The 15008-nt window shown below is 45.7% G+C and overlaps 1 protein-coding gene across 3 annotated transcripts in view; it reads left to right on the top strand.

The window, feature by feature from the left end:
- Window positions 1-15008, top strand: part of SINHCAF (SIN3-HDAC complex associated factor) — a 91234-nt gene that overhangs the window by 14682 nt on the left and 61544 nt on the right. The window lies entirely within an intron of this gene.

Here is a 15008-nt window from a genome sequence, read left to right as displayed (position 1 = left end):
TTTTGGAGATTAAATGACTCCATCCTACAAGATCCTCTATATCTACAGTCCTCCACGCAGACTATTCTGGATTATTTCCAGGACAATACACACTCGGTGCAATCCCCAGTCCTCCTCTGGGAAAGCTTTAAAGCCTTCATCAGAGGTCACTTTATTTCCCGAACCTCTTATCTCAGGAAGCAGAGAGAAGTGGCCTGCTCCACCCTTCGGGACCGAATCGCTGCACTGACTGCCCGACATGTCAGTGAGGGTTCTCCTAGGATTCTTGCTCAGCTTACTAAAGCCCGGGAGGATCTGCATAGGCTAGAGGTCGACCGTATAGCACACGCCATGAATATTACTCGCCAACGTTACTTTGAGGGGGGCAACAAAGCTGGGAAATTGCTAGCACACCAGCTAAAGAAAGTCTCTTGTCAAAATCACATTCTTAAGATTAAGGATGCTCAGGGCCATTTGCAGACTACCAATAAAAATATCACGGCCCAATTTCTTAATTTTTATAAAAAATTATATGCAGCTGAAACTCAAATCCGGAGTGCAGATATCGAACAATACTTGCAATCTATTGATCTCCCCTCCCTGACCCCGGCAATGCGGGACTCTCTTAATGCTCCAATTACGAGTCCTGAAATCCTCCAGGCCATCAAACATCTCCCGGTGGGAAAGGCTCCAGGTCCCGACGGCCTCACGGCTAAATTTTACAAACTTTATGGCCCGGCTATGGTCACACACCTTCAGAACCATTTTAACCACCTTCGTGAAGGGGGAGACCTACTACCTGAATCCAACAAGGCTGGTATTTCCATTATTGCGAAACCGGGCCGAGATCCCACCCTATGTGCCTCATACAGACCCATCTCTCTGATCAATTTAGATCTCAAACTATTAGCCAAAATCCTCGCCGATCGCATGAATGGTTTTATTGGCCAGATCATTCATCCGGATCAAGCCGGCTTTATACCTGGACGGATGGCCTGCGACAATGTACGCAAGATTATAGATATTCTTTGGGGCGTCTCCAAACAGGACCAGGCTCATGTACTTTTAGCTATTGATGCCGAAAAGGCGTTCGACATGGTCCATTGGCCTTTCCTGTTCGGGACCCTCACTCGCATGGGCTTCGGTCCTTTTTTCTTTAATTGGATTCAGGCTCTCTATTCCTCCCCCTCGGCCTGTCTAAAAATCAATGGTACTTATTCAGATCCCTTCTTAGTTCAGAGAGGTACCAGACAGGGGTGTCCCCTTTCACCCTTGTTGTTTGCCATATTTCTCGAACCCATGGCCATACGTATTAGACATAACCCCCGGGTCCAAGGGTACTCCCTAAATTCTCATCAATATAAATTGTCACTATTTGCTGACGACATCATGTTTACCGTGAGTGATCCCCTGCAGTCCCTAAAGGAAATTGAAGACGAACTGGCCTGTTTCAGTATTGTCTCTGGTTTCAAGATAAACTGGGATAAGTCTGAAATTCTCAATATTTCTTGCTCTCCGGATTTGGTTCAGACGCTCCAAACTCTTCATCCATTTAAATGGGCTCCTGCTAAATTGAAATATTTAGGTGTGAATATTGGTCGAGACCTCTCTAATTTATTTCAGCTTAATTATTCTCCCCTTATCCAAAAGCTTGATCAGGATTTTATCCGCTGGAACTCTCAACCCTTGACGTGGCTGGGGCGGCTTGCCACTCTCAAAATGAATGTTCTACCTCGTTTCCTGTATCTCTTCCAAACATTACCTATACCGATCCGTCCGGACATTCTGAAAACCTGGCAACGGAAGCTGCTACGGTTTTTGTGGAGGAGCAGACCTCCTCGCGTGGCACGAATGGTTCTGTACCAGTCCAAAGCGCAGGGTGGTTTAGCTCTCCCCAATCTACTTTGGTACTACGGGGCTGCCCAACTGCGACCTCTTATCGACTGGCATCGCCCACTCGACGGCAAGCCCTGGGTTCAACTTGAGCAAGCTTGGTTATCTCCTATGCCGTTGTCGGCGCTGATTTGGCAACCCAATACCACCTGGAGGTCGCCTCTGACACTTACCCTCTGCGCTCGCCAAACTCTCAACGTATGGCGCCAGTGGAAACGCCAGTTGGTGGGTTCGGAACTCTACTTTTTACAGAGCTCCCTCTTCCACAATACGCTCTTTCCACCGGGCCTTCCCCGTCACGCATATTCAACTTGGAAGACGAGAGGCATTTCCACAATCTCCCACGTACTCCACCACGGAGCAATCCGTTCCTTTACTCAACTGCAGGACACTTTTCAATTATCCAGCGCTGAATTCTTACCCTATATGCAAGTGCGCCACTTTCTACTTCAGTTACAATCCCAGGGGACGTTGTCGACACGGCGCTCTCTTTTTGAAGGATACTGCTCCTCCACCCAGATAATCAGGGGTCTAGTCTCTAAACTCTACAAGTTACTGGCGACCCGTCCTACGGCCAGACCAGCGCACCTGCGAGCATGGGAAGCGGATCTGGGCAGATCCCTATCCGATGAGGATTGGGACATTGTCTTCCTTCGCATGTCACGAGGCTTAGTCTCTGCTCGGATATCAGAAGCTAACTACAAGCTATTATATAGGTGGCATTATACCCCACTGCGTCTCCACCGCTTCTCATCTAGTCACGACCCCAACTGCTGGCGTAATTGCCGCCATCTAGGCACTTTCTATCACATGTGGTGGGACTGTGCTCTGATACAGAAAGTGTGGTCCTATGCTTCGCACATGGTTTCTGAGATCCTGGGCCGGACAATCGTTCTCCAACCCGCTCAGGCCCTTCTTCATCTTCCAGACGGGGATCTTCCGCCTCCGGCGCAGACATTCATCCAGCTGGTATGCACGTCAACTGCTATGGAGATTGCGTTTTCCTGGAAGAGGGTTCATCCGCCTACGCCCACTGAGATACTGTCACGTCTGGACAAGACGTGTACTCTATATCGCTTGACTGCATTTAAATGTCATCGTCTCGCTAAATTCTATCACATATGGAATCCCTATATTTCGTGGAGGTCACTTCCGCTGCCACCACTTTCCTATACTTCCTGACTGCACGGATGTACGCAGTAATACCGGGCACCTGCCGACAGCCTTTTCATCTTCAATGCAAGCCTGACTTCTTGGACACCTATAATTTTCTCACATAAGTTTGAGTGGCATGATGGGGGGGGGGGGGGGAGGGTGATCATTGTATCATTGTAAACCATGCCATGTACTTCTTGTTCTTGTACTTCCTGTTTCCACATTGTTTTGTAGTTTTGTCATGGCAATAAAAATTATAAATTAAAAAAAAAAAAAAAAAGTGAGGTGAAAGAGGCTGTTTCAGCTAAAAGATCTTCATTAAAAAATTGGAAGAGGGATCCATCAGAAGAAAATAGGATACAGCATAAGCATTGGCAAGCTAAATGTAAGACATTGATAAGACAGTCTAAGCGAATTTGAAAAGAAGTTGGCCATAGAGGGAAAAGTTCATAATAAAAAAAACTTTTAAAAATAAATCTGAAGCAGAAAGCCTGCGAGGGAGTCAGTTAGACCATTAGATGATCAAGGGGTTAAAGGGGTACTTAGGGAAGCTAAGGCCATTGCGGAAAGACTAAACAAATAATTTGCTTCGGTGTTTGTTGAAGAGAGACCCATTCCAGAGATGGTTTTCAAGGGTGACGATTCAGGTGAACTGGAAGATGTGGTAGGTCAGATTGACAAACTGAAGAGTAGTAAATCACCTGGACCAGATGGCATACACCCCAGGGTTCTGAAAGAACTAAACAAAATTTCAGACCTATTTCAATTAATTTGTAACCTATCATTAAAAGACTGGAAGGTGGCCAGTGTAACCCAGATTATTTAGAAAGGACTTGAAGGGTGATCCAGGAAACTATAAACTGGTGAACCAGACTTTAGTGCAGGGAAAAATTGTGGAAACTGTTATAAAGAATAAATTACAAAACATTTAGACATGGTTTAATGGGACATAGCTAGCATGGATTTACCTAGTGGAAGTCTTGCCTCACAAGTCTACATTTATTTGAAGAGGTAAATAAGCATGTGGACAGAGTTGAACCGGTAGATGTGGTGTATTTAGATTTTCAGAAGGCATTCGACAAAGTCCCTCTTGAGAGGCTTCTAAGAACTAAAAAGTCATGGGATAGGAGGCAATGTCCTTTTGTGGATTGCAAACTAATTAAAAGACAGGAAATATAGAGCAGGATTAATGTTTTCACAGTGGAGTGCCTCAAGGATCTGACTTGGACCGGTGCTTTTAAATATATTTATAAATGTTCTGGAAAGGGTTACAGTGAGTGAGGTGATCAAATTTGCGGATGATACAAAATTATGCAGAGTAGTTAAATCTCAAGTGGATTGTGATAAATTGCAGGAGGACTTTGTGAATTTAATGTGGACAAGTGCAAGGCGATGCATATAGGGGAAAAATAACCCTTGGTAACTACAGCAGGAGAGTGGCCTGGGCACGAGTTGGGAGAACGGGCGCTCGCCTCAGAGCACCGGCTCTTCCGTGTATTTTACTGAATCGGCCCAATTGTGCACAGTAATAAGGCAAGTAATACATATTTAAAATAAGTCATGTGGAAGGAGAAAGGTGAACATTTTTCTCTTTGCGTCCAAGTGTTCAGAATGTTCACAGTTGAAAGTTGGCTACCCTTCCAGTATGGCATATCTTATGTTCTTGTGACATATAGAATACAATGGCAGATAGAGGACCATAAAGCCCAACTAGTCAGCTCAATTTGCTGCTTTATGCAATAGTATAGACCCCTGATCTCAAGTTTCTTGCACTGAAGACCCTTTGTGCTTATCCCATACCTTCATGAATCCAGTTACTAACTTTGCCTCCGCCTATTAATGTTGGGAGGTTGTTCCTTATAGCCACCACTCCTTTTGTGAAGAAATGTTTTCTAATATTACTCCTGAGTCTACTATGCATCTTTGTGATAGAATTTCCTTTACACTGAAAAAGGTTTGCTTTTCGAGCAGTTAATATAAGTAAAACTCTTTTATTTAATAGATATGGATCAGTTTTTGGATGGGGAAATTGTTAGGGGAGAGCACTTTTTTTTTTTTTTTTTTTTTTTTTCAATTAAAAAAAGAGAAACAAAAAAATGTTGAAGCCCTCACCACTGCTAGGGAACTCCTGCCCTCCACCTACAACTTATTCTCCCCCTCGCTCTTACCCCAAGCTGTCATTTTCATGGGGCAGGAATAATCCTCAGTGACTCCTACCCAACTGATGTTACAGTTTTAAATGAGGCTAGTAAACTATTTCTCATTTTTGGTTTAACTTTGGTTTGAAAAAAGAAATAAAAAATCAAGGTGTGTGTTTTTTTTTAATGTTTTAAAAACGGGAGCCTGCAGAAAATGCAACAAGGCCTTCCCTCGAGTTTGTTTCCCCCCTCCAGTCTCCCTGGATCTCCTTACCCCGCAAATCTTCTTTCTTTACCTGGCAGGAGCAAACCCCAGTTGCCTTTGCCCTGCCAGTGTTATAACTAATGGCGCTGGCAGACATTTTTCTATACAAGAAAATAATTCCAGCCTCTGTCTGCCGTTGTAACACAGACAGGGAGGGAGCAACCATGTATCGCGTCTGCCCTGTGCAGATAGAAGACTTTGGGGTAAGAAGATCTTAGGAGGCTGGGGAGAACAAAGCCAAGGGAGGATCTAGGTTGGGGTGGCCAATTCCGGTCCTCGAGAGCCACAAACAGGCCTCGTTTTCAAGATATCCACAAGGAATATGCATGAGATAAATTTGCATGCACTGCCTCTATTGTATGCAGATCTATCTCATGCATATTCCTTGTGGATATCCTGAAAACCAGGCCTCTTTGTGGCTCTTGGGGACCAGAGGTGGCCACCCCTGATCTAAAGACCTTGAGGGCAGATTGTGGCTGGGCCTTATGCGTGCCGGGCCAATTTTCAAAGGGCCCGGCCATGTGCATAAACCCCCAGGACGCATGTAAGTCCTGGGGTTAGTGAAAGGGGCAGTCTGGGGGCCGGGCTCGAGGCGCCCGGCACAGCAGCCATTTGCCACTGTACCGGGGGATCGCTTGCGGCCAGGGTGCCGGCACGCACAACCTGCTCCTGCTCAGAAGCAGGAGCAAAAGGTGCGTCAAAGCATTTGGGGGGATTTAGGATAGGGGAAGGGAGGTTAGGCTAGGGGGTTGGGAAGTTTCCTCCCAGTCTGCGCCTTAATTGGAGCGGACTGTGAGGGAACTGGGGAAGGCCCCACTGCGTTGCTTCACGAATTTGCAAAATTATTCTCTTCCCCCACCCCCCCATCCTTGTGCACGCCGACCAGGCATTTTATAACATGCGCCAGGTAGCACGCGCATATGGACGCACGCACGCAATGTTTTAAAACCTACCCCTTATTGTTGAAGGAAGCTTTTAATTGAAATTTTTATTGTAATTCTTTTTTATCCACTTAACTTGAAAGTCTTCATTATAAGCAGACAAATGCTTTTAAGTAAATAGATTTATTTTATTGGCTTTTTTTGTTGTTGTAATGGGATGCCCTGTTGTAACAACAAATGAAAAATATTGATTTTTAAAAATTTTGTTTAAATAAAACAAAATGGGAAACTTTAATGAAATTTCTCATTTTTGTTTCCAACAAATCACAATCCAGGGTGATGAGGCACAGTCCAATTACTTTTAGATGCGCTTTAACCTTTGATTACAATCCCTAACTTTAGTTTTTCCATCCAAGAAAAAAGAACTGATCCCTAATTCTGTTGTCACAAGGAATCTTCCTGCTCTCGCCACATAAAGATATGAGATCAGATATTTCCTCCCTTGTTTTAATCGGATATAAGAGCCATTCTTTTGCATGGATTTTCTAGCACTCTTCCTTTGACCCTTCTAAAAATGACTTCAGCTTTATTGGATTGAGGTTATTTTTAATAGTATAAGTGCTGAGTCCATGCTCCACTTTTCTTCCAAGCTTCAACCTTGTCAATGAATTTTCACAGATTTGATGTTGCCAGACTGAATTATTTCAGCCCTGGTTGAAAAGTGCTGAAAAGTAATTGGAACTGTCTTGCGCTTGCACTACATCTCTAACAGGTCAATCCAGTAAAGTGCGGCCGCGTTTACCCCACTCCTAACACGCTTTCTACTCACTTTCCGGCCGCGTTAGCCCTTCCTGCGATCCACAATCCCCTTTAACCTACTCTTACCGCGTCCTTAAATCCCCGGGTAACCCCTTCCGCACGCGGCATGTATATTACATGTAAACGATCGAATTAGCTATTCCCTACCATCCAGTAACGCACGCCCCGACTATCGCTTTTTTACCCTGCCGTTTTGCCGTGCGTTTAACCTGCTAACTTACCTCCTACCCTTACCCCTGCATTAGAGGCAGGGGTAAGGATAGGCGGCAAACTTTCCCCCAGCCCCCGCTCACCTGCCCTGGCAGTGTCCATGGGTGCTGGTCTCCGGGGCAGCCCCAGTCCTCTCCCCTCCTCCCGAAGCAACAAAAGTGAAAAAAAGCGAAAAAAAAAGTTGCAAGAGAGAGAGGGGAGAGAGGACGGGCAATCCTACGCTCGGGATTGCCAGTCCTCTCTCCCCTCCTCCCGAGGCAAGGCGCGAAAAGCAGCCTTGCTCCGGAAGGAGGGAAGAGAGGACTGGCAGTGTAAAGCGACGAAGCGACTTACTTTTTTTTTGCAGCCCCCCTCCGGAGACGGACATCGGCGAGGACGACCGCGGCTCCCCTGCCTCCAGCTGCCCGCGAAGATAGACGCATCGCATGGGCAAAAGCGGCCCCTGTGCGTGCAATTGGGCCGCTCAAGGCGTGACATCACGACGTTTGGTGTCACGGCATGTGACGTCACGTCTTGAGCGGCCCAATTGCACGCACAGGGGCCGCTTTCGCCCATGCGATGCGTCTATCTTCGCGGGCAGCTGGAGGCAGGGGAGCCGCGGTCGTCCTCGCCGATGTCCGTCTCCGGAGGGGGGCTGCAAAAAAAAGTAAGTCGCTTCGTCGCTTTATACTGCCAGTCCTCTCTTCCCTCCTTCCGGAGCAAGGCTGCTTTTCGCGCCTTGCTTTGGGAGGAGGGGAGAGAGGGCTGATAATCCCGAGCGTCGGAGAACCGTCCACTTCCTGGTATCTGTCATTTCAAATGACATTTGAAATGACAGGTACCAGCGTGTCCGTGAAGCGTTAGGCCCGTGCACCCAGGTTACTGTATAGGCGCTGTATAGCGTATACAGTAAAATGGGTTGTGCGGGCCTAACACTTCACGGACGTTCTTAGACGCAGCTTGCATTTTGCAAGCTATTTACATACAGGATCGAGCAGTAGGTGAGCTGCACTGTGCGTGCGGCAACCGCGGGTGCGCCGGGCACTAACGCAGCTCTTCCTACCACTCGGTACTGGATTGACCTGTAAGTGTTTAACAGTACCTACTACTACCTTGGTGTAATTCAGACATTGTCATGTTAGCCATCTTTGTACCCAGGGAGAGGACATTCATTCTCAGCTGATTACTAATGTGGAAAACTTACTGCAAGGGAAATATGAAGCCTTTTATACTGGCTCTTGGTCAGTTCCAACCTGTATCAGACTACTGCACCATACTTCTGAAATTTTTAAAATAATTATGCAAAATGCAACTGCAGGGTCCACTGCTGCAGCCTAAAAGTTTCTGTAGAGAAACTGCAGGGAGCTATACCAGCCTCTACTGTTCAGGTGCTAATGCAGCCCTGAGCTTGTGTCGGATGGGTTTCTGACTCTGTTCTCTCTTTATTGGACTTTGTTCGTGATCCAGATACCAAAGGTCAGAAGAAACAATCTCTTTTCCCCATGCTCTGGCTGTATACATTGTCACACTGTTAGCGGGTGACGTCTAATCTAATTAACGCATGTTAATACCATTTAGAGCCTCTCTCTCTTTCATTAGTTAGGAAGCAGATGGCGTGCGTTCCCCCTTCTTCAGGCCCGCTGCGGCTGACGGACCATTCCAGTGTAAGAATAAACTGACAGATTAGCTAAAGAGGAGATTTTAGTTTTAATGACCGGAGACTGAAAAACCCTTGATTTGGGTCTTGGTGTCATGAATGGGAATTGTTGCGCCTCAGTGTTGACAGCAATTGTGGAGATGGGGGACGCACTAGAAAGGGATCCCTCTTTTTTTTTTTTACTGTGGAGACATTCTTTGACTTGCCAATGGTTCATTCAGGGAGAAGGGACCCACCGCAAACCGACCGTGCCGTCTCCCTCTGGGTGACAAACTTGAGGTTTGGTCTCTTTGTTTCTTGGCTGATACGCTGGTGCAGCACAGTAGGTGGAGGGGAGAATAAGGAGTAAGGGTGGGGACATCGGTTGAAGTACAGCGCACTCTGACAAGTCAGGAGTCTGCGGGATCATTCTGGCTAGAAAGGTGGTGGACTTTGTGGGGGCCAGATTTGAAGAAGTGCAGCCATGTTCAAACTTTATGGTGTGTTTCCCTGTGTTGAAGCAGTCTCAAAAGGGTTCATAGCCATCCGAGCACATTGTTACTGGGCACAACTTGGCCACTGTTTCCATACCTGCCCTGTACAGTAGTAAGGAGGTATTGCCAGTAATGGCCACTTAACTTCAACACAGCACATGGGATCAGAAAGAAGGCTGTAGTGAGATCCCTCGTTTCTTTCATTCTTCTGCAGGACTGGGGAGTTTTCCTGTTGTATGGCTGCCTGCATGCTGACCAGCAGTGCGTGGAACACACGTTCTCCTGCTGTGTAGTAACTAAATGCTCTTGATGGTATGCTAGGTTTTAAAATTTAAAAATAAAAGCCCATAGTAATTGCAAAGCCTTGTAAAACTTTCCTGCATTGCAATGCCAGTGTCTCTTGAAAGAATTTAGCTATCCGTTCTTTGGCTATCTGTTATCATGTCTGCTTTTGACCATATTACTAGGTCTACTTTTCTCTTTCGTTGTAATGCATTTTATGTCTTATATCTTTATGCTTTTTGGAATGAAAGACGTGTACCACTTTTTTTTTTTTTTTAATCTTTTGGTTCCTCCGATTTTAATATCACTACGATATTAAGTCTGAGGTTGTACAGAAAAGCAGTGTTTTATGCTTTTCTGTACACTTTTTTGGGCTGCTTAAAAATTGTCTGCCCTTGGGCAGGGGCTAGTTTTTGAGCATAAAATGTGTGGGACAGCCATATGCATTTGCATGTGATTAGCGCTATTAGTTTCAGGTGGGGTTGAACGCGCTAAACCCCTTACTGTATAAGGGGTAGTGGATGTGCGTCCAGCTGTGGGTAAAATAGTGTGCTCAGCTGAGCGCACTTTACAGTATCGGCCTGTTTGTTTTTCCACTCGGTTTGGGATGGCATCTTCCCTTTGGGCTGGTAATGGCAGTGGTATCTTCCCTAAGCCAGAGATGGAAGCACTGGTGGTGGTTCTTTTGGGCTTTCATGGCTGTAGGTGACCTGGTACCTGGTATTTTTAAAAATTCTGTTCATAAACATTTAAAAAATGGTGCCGACCTGATCTTGTCCCAGCCATCGGTCTGGGAAATCATACCTCGGCCACGACCAGGGACCCTCTATTACTTTTAAAGGTTCAGGGAGTATGGAATGAGGTCATGGCGTGGGGGGCCTGGGCCTGGACCCCTCTTTTACATTTTGGATCTTTGGGGAGAGGGGAGGGGGCCCAGGGAGTGAGGAGCACTGAACCCCCCAGTGCTTTTGGGGGGGGGGGCCCTGGACCCCTTTTCATTTGTTGGATTTGGGGTGGGGGGTGTCGGGGGCTTATATATATATATATATAATTTTTTTATTTTTTTTTACACTTTGGGGTAGTCATGGCTGCCTCAAGTGGTGACCCTAGGTTGAATCGGGAGGGGGGGGGGGCCAACACTGACCTTGCTTGCCATTTTGGTGTGCAACTTTTTTTTTTTTTTTTTCACTGGCTCTTTTTAAATGTGAGACGGGAGCCTTGAGACTTGTGTTAGGGTCCTGGGCTTCCCACCTTACATTTACTGCATTTGAAATAGGTGGTGTTTTATCGTAGCTGACAACCTTCTTGGTCGGCCACAATAAAATATTTGCATCAGATTGCCTGTTCATGACCACCTTCTCTGCATGTATTTGCACCCACCTCAGCACCAGTGATCATCAAACGGTATGGTTTAATATCACTAAAAGAATAGGGAAAAGAACCACAAAGACCCGAGTTTTACAGTTCAAAAACACGGACTTTGAGGAAATGGGTAAGTACCTGGAGGAAGAACTAAAAGGATGGGAGAACGAGAGAGATGTGGAGCAGCAGTGGACCAATCTAAAACGAGCAATCACCAAGGCAACTACTCTATATGTTAGAAATGTAAAGAAAAGCAAAAGAAAATTGAAACCTATCTGGTTCTCAAAGGAGGTGGCTGACAAAATTAAAGCTAAAAGAACAGCATTCAAGAAATATAAAGGATCCCAAAGGGAGGAGCACAAAGAAGAATATTTGATTCAACTGAGGGAGACAAATTAATCAAGTTGGCAAAAAGTCAAGCGGAAGAGAGGATTGCCAAGGAGATAAAAAATGGTGACAAAACATTTTTCAGATACATCAGCGAAAAGAGAAAGGTCCAAAGTGGTATAGTGAAATTGAAAGGTGATAATGATCAATGTGTGGAGAGAGACGAAGAAATGGCAGAAATATTAAACGAATACTTCAGCTCTGTGTTCACTAAAGAAGACCCTGGAGAAGGACCATCTCTACACAACAAGAAACTGGAAGGAAATGGAATAGATGAAAATCCTTTTACAGTAGAAAATGTGTGGGAAGAGCTAAAGAACCTGAAAGTGGACAAAGCCATGGGGCCTGATGGGATTCATCCAAGGATATTGAGGGAGCTCAGAGATGTTCTGGCGGGTCCGCTGTGTGACCTGTTCAATAGATCCCTTGAAACGGGAGTGGTGCCGAGTGATTGGAGAAGAGCGGTGGTGGTCCCGCTTCACAAGAGTGGGAACAGGGAGGAGGCTGGCAACTACAGACCGGTTAGCCTCACTTCGGTGGTGGGAAAAGTAATGGAGTCACTGCTGAAAGAGAGAATAGTGAACTATCTACAGTCTGGAGAATTGATGGACCAGAGGCAACATGGATTCACCAGGGGAAGATCCTGTCAAACAAATCTGATTGACATTTTTGACTGGGTAACCAAGGAATTGGATCGAGGAAGAGCACTCGATATCATATACTTGGATTTCAGCAAAGCTTTTGATACGGTTCCGCACAGGAGACTGGTCAATAAAACGAGAAGCTTGGGGAGTGAGTGCCGAGGTGGTGACCTGGATTGCAAATTGGTTGACGGACAGAAGACAATGTGTGATGGTAAATGGAACCTTCTCTGAAGAGAGAGCGGTTTTAAGTGGTGTACCGCAAGGATCGGTGTTGGGACCGGTCCTGTTCAATATCTTTGTGAGCGACATTGCGGACGGGATAGAAGGTAAGGTTTGTCTTTTTGCGGATGACACAAAGATCTGCAACAGAGTGGACACGCCGGAAGGAGTGGAGAGAATGAGACGGGATCTAAGGAAACTGGAAGAGTGGTCGAAGATATGGCAGCTGAGATTCATGCCAAGAAGTGCAAAGTCATGCATATGGGGAGTGGAAATCCGAATGAACTGTATTCGATGGGGGGGGAAAGGCTGATGTGCACGGAGCAGGAGAGGGACCTTGGGGTGATAGTGTCTAATGATATGAAGTCTGCAAAACAATGCGACAAGGCGATAGCAAAAGCCAGAAGAATGCTGGGCTGCATAGAGAGAGGAATATCAAGTAAGAAAAGGGAAGTGATTATTCCCTTGTACAGGTCCTTGGTGAGGCCTTACCTGGAGTACTGTGTTCAGTTCTGGAGATCGTATCTACAAAAAGACAAAGACAAGATGGAAGCGGTACAGAGAAGGGCGACCAGGAAGGTGGAGGATCTTCATCGGATGACGTACGAGGAGAGATTGAAGAATCTAAATATGTACACCCTGGAGGAAAGGAGGAGCAGAGGAGATATGATACAGACTTTCAGATACTTGAAAGGTTTTAATGATCCAAAGGCAACGACAAACCTTTACCATAAGAAAAAAATCAGCAGAACCAGGGGTCACGATTTGAAGCTCCAGGGAGGAAGATTCAGAACCAATGTCAGGAAGTATTTCTTCACGGAGAGGGTGGTGGATGCCTGGAATGCCCTTCCGGAGGAAGTGGTGAAGACCAGAACTGTGAAGGACTTCAAAGGGGCGTGGGATAAACACTGTGGATCCATAAAGTCAAGAGGCCGCCAATGAAGAGTGGGTGACTCGCCAGAATGATGGCTACTTCCTGGCCACAATACCCTTATTCAATAAACATACACATGGTTACTGTGACTCCAACATCACTCTAAGCTTCAACAGCAAGAGGAAATGTGGAAAAAAGGATTTGCACTCACAAAGCCGGGAGTAGCTGGCTTGTTACGGCGGTTACTACCCCAAACCAAATGTGCCTGATACTTCACTTTCGATGCACATCCAGCATAGCTCTCTGCTCCAACGGCAGGGGAGAAGAAAAACTGATACTTCACGCATACCCAGCATAGCTTCAACGGCAGGGGAGAAGAAAAAAGGATTCACACTCACAAAGCGGGGAGTAGCTGGCTTGTTACGGCGGTTACTACCCCAAACCAAATGTGCCTGATACTTCACTTTAGATGCATATCCAGCATAGCTCTCTGCTTCAACGGCAGGGGAGAAGAAAAACAACCAATAAGGGCTGTATAACATAGTCTGGGTTAAAACAAATAAGCATGGGTGTAGCTTGCTTATTGCGGCGGTTACTACCCCTACTACCCCCTAACTAATCAAGCTAGATATTTCACTTGGATGCAGCTCCATCACTGCTCTCTACATTAATGGTGGGGGAGGAAGGGAAATAGAACCAAGAGCTAAAAGAAACAGATAAGTATGAGAGAAAAAATGTGTGAAGCTTGCTGGGCAGACTGGATGGGCCGTTTGGTCTTCTTCTGCCGTCATTTCTATGTTTCTATGTTTCTATATGCAAAGAAGGTCATTGTAATAGGAGGGTAGAAGGGTGGGGAAGTTGCAAAATATCGTGTATATCATTTGATAGTGCTCTCCCGTGTGACATAGTGTATATCATTCGATTTATATGCTGTTTAATGCGCATTAGAGCACTACCATGTCTTGATGCATCTCAGTAGGTTTGGTAGCTGATTAGATTATTACAGAGATAGCAGTAAGACAATATCTGTCTGAAAATCATCCCACAAAATTAACTCAATTTGCCGTTACCCATATTTGCATTATAAATTAACTTTCCCAGAAGCTATTCACCAGGGATGCTTCTGGAATCCTGCAGTCAAGAGCCCTGATCTGGCCACTAGGTGTCACCCTAAAGCAAGGCTTGTGAGTCCCCTTCTCCTCAGGGGCTGTGAACACTACCTTCAAAGCATCCTTCAGCTAACTTGTGGAGTGGAAGACCCAATTCGGGGATTAAACTGGGAACCTTCTGCGTGGCAGTGCAGAGCACTGGCTCTAGCCACCAAGCTGGTGCCAGTTTTTTTTTTTGTTTTTTTTTATTTGGTGGTGGTTTTGATTATCTGTGGACAACAGGCATTTAGACTTTCAGCATAATTATTAGTCTCTACTTTGCTTCTATATAGAAAAATTACTCTTGGAATTTTTCTTGGCAGATGCTGCCACCTGAGAGGGTTACAGTGGCGAGAGATGCAGTGTGTGTGGCAATAGTGAGGGTGGTAAGGGAAGCATTTGGGTCATAGGCTGAGATGTTTCTGCCCTTTAGATACAGAAGACTCTGCCTGTCACCAGCACAGCCACTGCAGGTTATAGCTGTGGTCATACCGCCATCGGACGCTAAAAGTGCTACTTAATTCATCATTCTCATGGAGGTCCATTGACATTTTGGGTTAGCGATCAGAATGTCTTTTGACTTGCCCTTCCGTGGTTTTAAATAAACTACTTTTGAACTTCCAGAGGGGTAATGGTATTAGTC

The sequence above is a fragment of the Rhinatrema bivittatum genome, chromosome 4, assembly GCF_901001135.1.
Source record: "Rhinatrema bivittatum chromosome 4, aRhiBiv1.1, whole genome shotgun sequence".
Lineage (NCBI taxonomy): Eukaryota > Metazoa > Chordata > Amphibia > Gymnophiona > Rhinatrematidae > Rhinatrema > Rhinatrema bivittatum.
The sequence above is the reverse complement of the archived record's forward strand: the minus strand, read 5'-3'. Positions and strand labels throughout refer to the sequence as shown.